Source organism: Choloepus didactylus, chromosome 21 (genome assembly GCF_015220235.1).
Source record: "Choloepus didactylus isolate mChoDid1 chromosome 21, mChoDid1.pri, whole genome shotgun sequence".
Lineage (NCBI taxonomy): Eukaryota > Metazoa > Chordata > Mammalia > Pilosa > Megalonychidae > Choloepus > Choloepus didactylus.
Window position 1 is genome coordinate 40,238,324 of NC_051327.1, and position 9,755 is coordinate 40,248,078.

A 9,755-nucleotide genomic window follows, 5' to 3' on the forward strand; every position below is an offset into this window, starting at 1 on the left:
CCTTCCCCCCATGGCAGGCTTTGCTGCAAAACCTCACTGTGGTAGAAACTAGCAGCACTCTCTGAGCCAGCTAATATGGCTTGGCTGAACTCCAACTGGGGTTTTAATTAACAAATGTGGACTGCTGAATACAAGCTACAAACCCCCAAACAAGCAGACAGAGGTTTTTAGTGACAACTGACCTTAAAAAACCGGAAGACTCATCTGTCCTGGGAGGGGGAGCCTAGAAGACCTGGTGTTACCTTTGGCCAATGAATAAAATGGGGGGGGGGGCATGCAATGGCTCCCAAAGGGGGCTTTCTGTCCCTTTTTCTCTCTCTCTCAAGCTGAGGGGCTCAGAAAAGAGAGCCGCAGCCATTTTCAGTTTGCAGCGCTCTGCCCAGACAGGGGTGGAGATAACAGCATCAGAGAGACTATTCAAATGCAAATGATAACTCCCTAGGGGGTGTATCTTCCCTAAGTGTAAGGAGGTGGGGCCCAGCTTCCCCTTCAGAACCAGACCCCAGAGCCTGAGGGAAAAAAGCCAAAACAGAAACTGAAGGGGCCACACCTCCTTACACCAGTCAGGAGCGACAGGCTGACAGGCACCACCTGCTGGGCAGGTTAGGAAAAGCACAGTAACTGGGAACCTCATAGGAAAGTCTGTCATTCCTCTAAGATGCACCCTGGATATAACCCCATTCTGAGATCTGAACCCATTCTGGTCTGGGAAAATCTGACTGGGGTAATCAAGGAAACCAGATGCCTAGAAAACAGAAAACTAAAACCTATACTAGGAAAAATGAAGATGTGGCCCAGTCAAAGGAAAAAACACCTCAATCAAGATATAGCAGAGATACTGTTTCACTTTAATGAATCAATTAAAGATTTTCAAAGAAATATGCTAAATCAAATTAAAAACCAAATCAACGAGTTCAGGGAAGATATAACAAAAGAGACGATGCTATAAAGAAAACATTAGGTGAACATAAGGTAGAAATCGAAAGTTCAAAAAAACTGTCAGAATCTATGGAAATGAAAGGCACAACACAAGAAATGAAAAACACAATGGAGACATACAACAGCAGATCTCAAGAGGCAGAAGAAAACACTCAGAAACTGGAGAACAAGACACCTGAAATCCTACACACAAAAGAACAGATAGGGAAAAGAATGGAAAAATATGAGCAATGTCTCAGGGAAGTAAATGACAACATGAAGCGCATGAATGTACATGTCATGGGTGTCCCAGAAGAAGAGAAGGGAAAAGGCAGAAGCAATAACAGAGGAAATAATCAATGAAAATTTCCCATCTCTTATGAAAGAATAAAATTACAGATTCAAGAAGTGCAGCATACCCCAAACAGAATTGACCTGAATAGACCTATGCCAAAACACTTAATAATCAGATTATCAAATCTCAAAGACAAAGAGACAATCCTGAAAGCAGCAGAGAAAAATGATCCATCACATACAAAGGAAGCTTGATAAGACTACATGGATTTCTCAGTAGAAACCATGGAGGCAAGAAGGAAGTGGTGTGATATATTTAAGATACTGAAAGAGAAAAACTGCCAACCAAGAATCCTGTATCTGGCAAAAGTGTCCTTCAAATATGAGGGAGAGTTTAAAATATTCTCTGACAAACAGACAATGAGAGAGTTTGTGAACAAGATACCTGCTCTACAGGAAATACTAAATTGAGCACTACAGACAAGATAAGAAAAGACAGCAGTGAGAGGTTTGGAACACAATTTTGGGTGATGGTGTAGCACAGCAATAAAAGTACACTGAAGAAAGATGACTGTGAGCATGGTTGAAAGAGGAAGGCTAGGAGCATGTGGGACACCAGAAGGAAAGAGGAAAGATAAAGACTGGGACTATATAACTCAGTGAAACCTAGGGTGCTCAACAATTGTGATAGAAGGTACAAATATGTTTTTATGTGAGGGAGAACATACAAATGTCAACCTTGCAAGGTGTTAAAAATAGGGTGGTATTGGGGGAAAAATACAATCAATGCAAACTAGAGACTATAGCTAACAGAAACTTTGTATTATGCTACCTTTAATGTAACAAAGGCAATATGCCAAAGCTAAATGCCTATAAGAGGGGGGCATAATGGAGGGATATGGGACTCTTGGCATTGGTGATATTTTCTGACTCTTTTATTCTACTTTAATTTTATCTGTCCCTTCATTGCTTTTTAGCTGTCTTTTTCTTTCTTTCTTTTTCTTTTGTCTCTCTACCTTCTTTGATTCTTCATCCTTCTTTGTGGAAGAAATGGCGAAGTCCTTATATAGTAATGGTAATGGTGGTGAATACATAAATATGTAACTATACAGGGAACCATTAATTGTTTACTAAGGATGGAAAGTATGGTGGGTGAACAAAACTGTCTTAAAAAAAAACAGATTCGATCCATTTTGAAGAGATGGGTGTGGGGGGTCCTGGTCCTTGACTTCTCCACTAGGTCCTGTTTCAACAGCGAACATGTCTTGGCCTGTCAGAAACAGGAAGGCCGTTGATTATTCACAGTTGCAGGAACCTGATGATGCTGATAAAGATTATGGAAGAGATTCAGGCCCTCCAGCTAAGAAAATGCAATCATCTCCCCGAGAAGCTAAAAATAAAGATGATCTGGAAAGAATTCACAGGCAGATAGTGAGGACTCAGAAGAAAAAGGTGTGAAAACCAAGAAGGATGATACTCATTCAGCAGAAGACAGTGAAGATGAGAAAGAAGATCCTAAAAATGTGCACCAGCAATGGCAGGCAGCATCAAAGGCAGCTTTAAACAGAGAGAAATGCTCATGGAAGATGTGGGAAGCGAGGAAGAACCAGAAGAGGATGAAGCACCATTCCAGGAGAAAGACCCTAGCAGCGATGAAGATTTCCTAATGGAAGATGATGACGATAGTGACTATGGCAGTTCAAAAAAGAAAAACAAAAAGATGGTTAAGGTGGCCAAACCTGAGAGAAAAGAAAATGCCCAAACCCAGGCTAAAGGCTACAGTGACACCAAGTCCAGTGAAAGGCAAAGAGAAAGTGGGTCACCCCACAGCTTCAGAAGCACCCAAGGAAAAGACTCCTTCCCCTAAAGAAGACGGGGAACCAGAAAGCCCTCCAGAAAAGAAAACATCTGCCAGTCCCCCACCGGAAAAATCTGGGGATGAAGGGTCCAAAGATGAAGCCCAGTCTGGGGAGGATTAAAAGTGATGAAGGTTTGGGGAGAGGAAAGAAAGAGAGACAGAAAGAAAGAGAGAAAGAGAGAGAAAGAAAGAGGGACGGATGGATGGAAGGAAGGAAAGAAGGAAAGAGAAAAAGAAAAGAAAGGAAAGAGAGAGAGGAGAGAAAAAGAAAGAAAGAAAAAGGAAGGAAGGAAGAGGAAGAAAGAAAGAAAGATAGAGAAAGAGAAACAGAGAAAGGAAAGAAAGGAAGGAAGGAAGGAAGGGAAAAGAAAGAAAAAGAAAAGGAAAGGAAAGAAAGAAAAAGAAAAGAAAAGAAAAAAAGGAAAATGGGGAAAAAAGAAAACCTACTTAAAGATAGAACATAGGTTTGGCTATGGCTTGACTTATGGGCTTTGAATGCTTTTTTCCATTTGTTAATGCATTTTCTCTTTTCTTTTTCTTTTTTCTTAAGAAAGCCATTGTATGTTTCAGTTATCTTTTGTCTATTGGTCTTCTCTTTTCCACCCCTCCCCTCCAACCCCAATGAAACCCATGTCACATTAATCACTGGATTGACTGCTTCATGTTTTTATTTTTAATGGAAGGTATACCACAGTTGAACAGCAATAATGTCTGAGGTGAACACTATAAAATTTTGCCTTTTGCTAAATGATAGCAAGTTGAACAGTAATCAAAAAGTGTATAAGGGTTTTTAGTTAGAAATGATTGCTTCTTCCTCTACCTGGACTTTTAGAAAATCAGTTGTCATCTAATATAAATTTGTATATCTGTATACATGATTATAGCTGTCTAAAAATATCACAACTTCTACTGATGAGGCAGGTAGAAGATAAAAATGAATTCTGAATTGTTACTAAAAGTATTCATATTTTTACCTGGGGAACAGGGTGGGGAATGGGGTTTCCTGACCTTGTGTAAGGGTATGGGTTTTCTTTTATCATTTCATTACTTGTTTTCTCAGAGAGACTCAGAGCCAGTGATTCTTTCATCCCACTACAGTCTTTGATAAGTTTAAAAAAAAAAAAAAAAAAAAACAGAAGTGCCAAAACTGAAATCATTGATTTCAGATCTCATTCTCTAATAGTTCATGTTTTTAATATATATATATATATATATATATGTATCTATTCTGTTTTTTTGGATAAATTTATCAAGGATCAAAAAGAGAAAAAAAACAAACAAAACCCTAGAATTTAAATGGCAAGATCAAGTTATATATACATCACAGTGGATTTCTTTTAAACTGACAATGTTTAGGTTTTAAGCAAATAAAATACCAGTTAATATAAAACTAAACAGGTTCATGAAGAAACTTGAGGGCACTACATCGAACGAAATAAATCAGACACATAAGGACAAATATTGCAGGGTTTCACTGATATGAATTAATTATAATATGTAAACACATAGACGAAATATAAGTTAACAAGGTATAGAATGAGGCTAAAGAATAGGGAACAGTTGCTTATTATAAGCAGAACATTCAACTAGTTTGAACCTAAGTGTTTGGAAGTGGACAGAGGTAATGGTAGCACATTATTGTGAGAATAACCAACAGTGCTGAATGATATGTGAAGGTGGTGGAAAGGGGAAGCTTAGAGTCATGTATGTCACCAGAAGTAAAGTTGGAGGTTAAAAGATGGGAATGGGAGAGAACCTAAGATGGCAGCTAGGTGAGAGAGGGCAAAAAAACACCTCTGTGAAAAATACTAGATAAAAGCCAGAAAGTGACCCAGAATACCAGTTCCAGAGATGCACCACCTAGTCAAGGTCTGCTAAATCCACAGGGACCGTGCATTTGGTGAAACCAGGAGTCTGCATTCTGAAACAAGTGAGTGAGCTGGCTGAAAGTCTGGCGGCCACGCTGCAGTGTGGGGAAACCATGATTTGGCATTTGCAGACAGACTAGTTCTTTAAAAAAAAAAAAAAACCAGGAGCAGCTGTGGTTACGATGGAGAATCACAGCAAAGCACGGCAGGAGCAGACTGGGCCAATGTCTCAGTGTCTGGCGTGGAGGATAGCCAGCTGCTGATTGTCTCAGGGCCAGGGGGCCAGAGGGGAGCCAAAGGAGTAAAGAAACCACAACCCTTGCTGACATCTCTCCAGTGGGCAGGGGACACTCCTGTCTGGGGCCCGACCCACAGCCGTGCCAAGAAACCCAGCGTGACGGGCAGTGTTTACCACAGCACCGCGCACAGGCCATGATATTGGCCATGGACAGCAGCCTTTAGTGCACCCACAGCTAATTGTCCCAGAGTTGGGAAGGCGGAGCTGTGTGAAAAGGGGGAAATTAACACGCCTCATTCAACCATCCTTACAGCAGGCTGGGAACGCCCCTGCATGGCCCGGTGGCCCAGGGCTTCCCTGGAGGGCCAGCGCACACTTGTGAATGGCACAGCCTTCCCTCAGCAGAAGTCCTGGAAGAGCACGACTGAGAAGGGGGACCTGCTTGAAAATCCCAGGGACCCTATGCCAATACCAAGGACTTGTGGGTCAGCAGCAGAGACAATCTGTGGCAAAACTGAAATGAAGGTTTAGACTCTTGCAGCAGCCTTAAATCTCCAGGAACACCTGGGAGGTATGATTATTAAATCTCCCCTGCCTCCCTAACCACCCAGACACATGCCCCACATTCAGGGCAGACAGCACCAACAACACACCCAAACTTAGTGCACCAACTGAACCCCACAAGAATCAGATCCCCACACACCACAAAGACAAAGTTGGGGAGAACTGACTTGAGGGGAATAGGTGACTTGCAGATGCCATCTGCTGGTTAGTTAGAAAAAGTGTATGCCACCACGCTGTAGATCTGACAAATTAGAGATCGGTATTTTTTATATCCGGAAAGAACCCTATCAAGTAAAGCAAATGCCAAGAGGCCAAAAACAAAAGAAAATCTTAGAGCGTATGATAAAACCAGATGATGTGGAGAACCCAACCCAAACACCCAAATCAAAAGATCAGAAGAGACACAGTATTTGGTGCAATTAATCAAAGAACTAAAATCAAACAATGAGAGCATGGCACAGGATATAAAGGACATGAAGAAGAACATGGCACAGGATATAAAGGACATAAAAAAGACCCTAGAAGAGCATAAAGAAGAAATTGCAAGAGTAAATAAAAAAATAGAAGATCTTATGGAAACAAAAGAAACTGTTGGCCGAATTAAAAAGACTCTGGATACTCATAATACAAGATTAGAGGATGTTGAACAATGATTCAGCCTCCTCAAGGACCACAGAATGGGAAATGCAAGAACAAAAGAAAGAATGGGGAAAAAGTCAAAAAAATCAAAATGGATCTCAGGGATACGATAGATAAAATGAAATGTCCAAATTGAAGAATCATTGGTGTCCCAGAAGGGGAAGAAAAGGGTAAAGGTCTAGAAAGAGTATTCAAAGAAACTGTTGGGGAAAACTTCCCAAACCTTCTACACAATATAAATACACAAAACATAAATGCCCAGTGAACTCCAAATACAATTAATCCAAATAAACCCACTCCAAGACATATTCTGATCAGACTGCCAAATACTGAAGAGAAGGAGCAAGTTCTGAAAGCAGCAAGAGAAAAGCAATTCGCCACATACAAAGGAAACAACCTAAGACTAAGTAGTGATTACTCAGTGGCCACCATGGAGGCAAGAAGGCAGTGGCATGACATATTTAAAACTCTGAGGAGAAAAATTTCCAACCAAGAATACTTTATCCAGCAAAACTCTCCTTCAAATTTGAGGGAGAGCTTCAGTTTTTCACAGACAAACAAAAGCTGAGAGATTTTGCTAATAGAAGACCTGCCCTACTTCAGATACTAAAGGGAGCCCTACTGACAGAGAAACAAAGAAAGGAGAGAGAGATACAGAGAAATTTAACAGACCTATATAGAACATTACATCCCAAATCACCAGGACACACATTCTTCTCTAGTGATCATGGATCCTTCTCCAGAATAGACCATATGCTGGGACATAAAACAAGCCTCAATAAATTTTTTTAAAAAATTGAATTAATTCAAAGCACATTCTCTGACCACAGTGGAATACAAATAGAAGTCAATAACCATCAAAGACTTAGAAAATTCACAAACAACTGGAGGTTAAAAACGAGGGGGAGACGAAAACATTGCCGGACAATCAAAAGCTAAGGGACTTCATCACCAGTAGATCAGTCCTATGAGAAATGCTAAAGGGAATTGAGCAGGCTGAAAGGAAGGGACACTAAACAATTGACTGAAACCACATGAAGAAATAAAGATTTCCAGTAAAGATCACATGGTAAATATAAATACCAATACTACTGTATTTTTGATTTGTAACTCCACTATTTACTTCCTACAGGAACTAAAATACATAAACTGTAATGATAAATCAGTGGTTTTGGACTCAATGTTAAACATGTAATTTTTGACAAGAACTACATAAAGGTGGGGGAATGGAGGAGTAAAGGAACATAGTTTGTGTGTCCTACAGAAGTTAAGTTGGTATCAAAGAAAAACAAGATTGTTATAGATTTATCATGTTAAATTTAGGTCCCACGGTAAACACAAAGTATTAGAGAATATGACCATAGAAATGAAAAGTAGGGTGTGGCTTATGAGAAGTAGGGGTTGGGGCAATGGGGAGTTAAGTAATGAGTGTAGGGTTTCTGTTTGGGGTGAAGGGAAATTTCTAGTAATGGATGGTGGGAAGGTGATATCATTGCAACATTCTAAATGTGATTAATCCCACTAATGGAGTGCTAGGGAGGGGTTGGAATGGAATATTTAGGCTGTATATATGTTCCCACAATTGAAAAAAAAAAAAAAGACAGTCTAAATAGATAATGACAGTTAAATGCCAAGGATGATCTGGATGGGATCTGAGGATGGAGGGGAGGAGGCTCAAAGGGACACAGTTGGGACACAAGAAAGAAAAAAAAGGAAATATAGAATGCAAGCTTTGTATCAATGTTGAATTTCTTGAACTTCTTAGCTGCACTTAATGGGATTGCATAAAAGAATGTTCTTGTTCATGGGAAATGTATATGTGAATTAAATTTGTTCAAGGATGTGTAAAACTTGCTCTCATATGTTCAGAAGACAGAGCAATAGATGATGGCTGATAGGGAGGGAGGGAAAGAAAGAAATAGGGGTGTGACAGGATGTTAAAGTTGGTGGATCAGGGTATCGGGGGAGGGGGGTCAGGGTATGCTGGAGGTCTGTGTATGGGGTTTGTATTGTTTTTGTAACTGTTCCTGTAAGTTTGAATTTATTTCAAAATAAAATTTAAAAAAAAAAAGATGAGAATGTATAAAACAGTGAATCTTGCGGTGGACAATGTCCATGATTAACTGAACAAATACTAGAAATCTCTTTCATGAACTAGAACATATGTATGATACTATAACTAGAAGCTAAAAATAAAGGAGTATTTAGGGAAAAAATATACCTATTGCAAACTATGTACTACAGTTAACAGTATTTTAATATTCTTTCATCAACAGTAACAAATGTACTATAACAGTACTATGAGTCAATAATAGAGGCGGGGGTGGTTAGGCATAGGGGAGGATTTGAGTTCTCTTTTTTGTCTTTCTTTTCTGGAGTAATGAAAATGTTCTAAAAATTAGGGAAAAAATTGTGGTGATGGATGCACAGCTATACAATGGTACCATGGGCAAGTGATTGTGCATTTGGATCTTTGGATAATTGTATGTGTGCTGCTTTGGATGTATTATGTACCCCAAAATGCCATGTTCTTTGATGCAGTCTTGTGGGGAAAATGTATTAGTGTTGATTACATTGGAATTCTTTGATTCAGTGTTTCCATGGAGATGTGACTCAATCAACTGTGACTGAAACATTTGATTGGATAATTTCCATGGAGGTGTTGCCCCACCCATAAAGATGGGTGTTAATTGGATTACTGGAGACACATAAAGGACTTCACAGACAGAAGGACCTCAGAGCAGCTGTAAGTGACATTTTGGAGAGCAACTGAGAGTCACATTTTGAAGAGGAGCCAGCCACCCAAGAGGGACACTTTGAAGAATGCACAGGAGCTGAGAGAGAAGCTGGAACACAATCTGGGATCAGCCAACATCAGCCACATGCTTTTCCAGTTAACAGAGGTTTTCTGGACACCATTGGCCTTCCTTTGGTGGAGGTATATTTCTTGATGCCATAGCTTGGACACTTTTATGGCCTCAAGACTGTAACTTTGTAACCAAATAAACCCCCTTTATAAAAACCCATCTACTTTTGGTATTTTGCATAACAGGCAGCATTAGCAAACCAGAACAGTATGGTATGTGAAAAATCTCAATAAAATTAAATTTAAAAAAAGGAAATGCATTATAGGGAGGGATGGGGCATATGGGATGTTTTGGGTGTTTTTACTTTCATTTTTATTCTTTTTTGTGAATGGTAATGAAAATGTTCAAAAATTGATTGTGGCAGGGCAGGGCAAGATGGCAGACTGGTAATGTGTACATTTTAGTTACTCCTCCAGGGCAGTAGGTAGAAAGCCAGGAACTGTGTGGACCAGACACTGCAGAGCAGTTTGACTTTGGGCATACTTCATATAACACTCATGAACACGTGG

At 39.9% G+C, this 9,755-nt stretch overlaps 1 pseudogene; it reads left to right on the forward strand.

Moving 5' to 3' along the window:
* Positions 1-2,472: 2,472 nt before the first annotated feature.
* Positions 2,473-3,251, forward strand: LOC119518256 (annotated as a pseudogene).
* The last annotated feature ends 6,504 nt before the right edge of the window (positions 3,252-9,755 follow it).